This window comes from Ursus maritimus, unplaced genomic scaffold (genome assembly GCF_017311325.1).
Source record: "Ursus maritimus isolate PB19 unplaced genomic scaffold, ASM1731132v1 scaffold_10, whole genome shotgun sequence".
NCBI classification, from domain to species: Eukaryota; Metazoa; Chordata; class Mammalia; order Carnivora; family Ursidae; genus Ursus; species Ursus maritimus.
Genome location: NW_024423344.1, coordinates 38570634 through 38573492, shown reverse-complemented (window position 1 = coordinate 38573492; position 2859 = coordinate 38570634). Strand labels below are relative to the sequence as shown.

General features: G+C 40.0%; 1 pseudogene; it reads left to right on the top strand.

The window, feature by feature from the left end:
• Positions 1–1920: 1920 nt before the first annotated feature.
• On the top strand, positions 1921–2593 carry LOC103677660 (annotated as a pseudogene).
• Positions 2594–2859: the final 266 nt, after the last annotated feature.

Below are 2859 nucleotides of genomic sequence, written 5' to 3'. Positions count from 1 at the left end.
AAACGGACAACAAGCATATAAAAAGAAGCTCAATATTATTAATCATCAGAGAAATGGCAATCAACATCATAATGAGATATCACTGCACAACTGTTAGGATGGCTATTATCAAAAATAAAAATAAAAAATAATAAGCGTTGGTGAGGATGTGGAGAAATTGTAACTCTAAATATTGTTGGTGGACTATAAAATGGTGAAGCCACTGTGGGAAACAGTATGACGCTTCCTGAAAAAAATTAAAAACAGAACTATCATTAGCTCTAGCAATCCTACTTCTGGGTATGTACCCGAAAGAACTGAAATCAAGATCTGCACTCCCATGGTTATTGCAGCATTATTCACAATAGCCAAGCTATGGAAACAACCTAAATTTCCACTGTTAAAATCAAAACAAACACATACCAGCATTGAAAACTCTCTGAGCAGACGAAACCAATTTAGTCATACAAAGTATAATTGAACTTATTTTGCAAAACTAGCTTGACCCGGGTCATTTATTTATGCCTCTGGAAATCATACACAAAACTTACACTGTCTCCCAAGGTTAGTATGAAATAACTACTGACCAATTACCTATCATTTATGAAAATTAAAATATTATAACCAACTTCTGTAAAGAATAAACATTTAATGCCTTCTCACTACATATGCCGCTTTATAACAATACATTCCTGAGTTTTCTTCTATGTTTTGGCTTCAGTGCTCCCATTTCACAAAATATCTTTTTGGTGTGTGCACAATAAACTTCGACAAATTGCTACTTTGGTGATTCACTGGCTTTATTTCTGCTGTTTTTGAACTTTCGACACCATTGAAAGATTGATGGATAAAGAAAATGAGGCATTTACATGCAAAATAATATTATTCAGCCTTAAACAAGAATGAAATTCTGCTATTCGAAATAACATGCATGAGCCTATAGGCCATTATATTAAGTGAAATAAGCCAGTCACAGGAGGGCAAATCAGGAATGACCTCACCTATATTAAGTATTAAAATGGCCAAACCCAGGGGCACCTGGGTGGCTCGGTTGGTTAAGCAAGCTGTCGGCTCAGCTCCGATCCAGCCCCAGAACAGGCTCCCTGCTCAGCGGGGAGTCTGCTTCTCCCTCTGTCCCTCACCCTGCTCATGTTCTCACTCTCTTTCTCTCTCTCAAATAAATGAAGTCTTAAAATAACAAACAAACAAAAAAAAATGGCAAAACTCAGAAACAAATAGTGGTTTCTAGGAGCTGGACAGAAGGATATGGAGAGTTCTGTTCAAAGGGTATAAAGTTTCAGTAATTCAAGATAAGTAAGTTCTAAAGATCTCCCGTACAATGTTATGCCTACAATTAACAATACAGTATTGCACACTTTTCAAAATTTGTTCAGAGGGTGGATCTCTTAAGTTTTCTTACTCCGATAAAGACAAAAACTATCACTTAATTTTCCAAAATTAAGAAAAATAATACCTACTTTAAGATACCGTAAGACCCCTCGCTGCTGCTGATGAGCGGAGGAGGTGGGACCCAGGAGAGGGAAAAGAGCTAGAGCACGGGGAGCGAGAAGAGCTAAATGCCTGCCTGCCACCGCCTTGCCGCTACCAAGCCTCCAAAAGCAGGAAGCAGGCTGGCTGCACGCGGCGCCCATCGGCGCGCGCGCGCTTCTGGAAGAGAGGGCTGCTGTGCAGCCAGCGCCTGGAGGAGGCGGGGCTAAGCACGCACGCACGCATGCACGCAGGCAGGCGTGGCTGAGCAGAAGTTGCTGGCGCCATCCCTACCTTCCCTTCTCATCCCCTCCTTGTTGAGACCCTCTCAACCTACTGCAGGAACAGCACCCTGTACGCACCAGCTCCCTTAAAAGGAGCTCAACTCCAACCCCAGTGGAATCAAGACCTCAGAAAAATAACAGCAAGAAGCAAGTGATTACTTACAAATGAAATCGACTTAATGAACAACCCAGTGAGGAGATCTTGAAAGTAGAACAGAAATCTAGCAAACTCGCCAACCATTTTTTTCAGAAGAGGCCGGAATTGAGTATGATAATCCCAAATTTGGGTGGAATCACATTTGTCAACCATCCACAAGTGTCTGCCTGCTTGGGGAGGACGATGAAGAAGCACTATTTGACAGGAGTTGAAGTCACAGAATTTGAAGATATTAAATCAGGTTACAGAATCAATTTTTGTTTTGATGAAAACCCTCACTTCCAAAACAAAGTTCTCTACAAAGAATTTAATATGAATGAGAGCAGTAATCCATCTTCAAAGTCCACTGAAATCAAATGTAACTTTGGAAAGGATTTGACTGAAATGTTCAAGTCAAACACAAAGCCAGCAGGAAGAGACAGCAGGAGAAACCAGAGCATTTCTTAACCTGATTACTGACCATTCTGATGCAGGTGCAAATGAGTTAGGAGCTGTCATCAAAGATGGTATTTGGCCAACTCCATTACAGTGTAGTTTCGGACATAGATGATTAATAAGAGAAAGGAGAATAAAATGATGAAGAAGAAAAGGATTGGAAGATACTGATGAAAAGGAGGTGAAGATGAAGGTGAAGATGAAGATGATGATGGGGGAGGAGAGAGAGGATGATGAAGGAGATGACTAATGAACACTGATGGATTCCAACCTTACTTTTTAAAATATTCTCCAATCCCTGGGAACAAGTTGCAGTTATTTTTACTTTTTCTTTCTTTCCCTTTCTTTCTTCTTTCTTTCTTTCTTTCTTTCTTTCTTTCTTTCTTTCTTTCTTTTCTTCTTGTGCCTTGTGACTCTGTTTTTGAGGTTTTTGAGGAAAGAATTTCCTTTTTATCATGGTTCAACTTATTTAGGGGTTGGGGTATACCTTGAGCAGTATATAGTGGGAAAAGAATC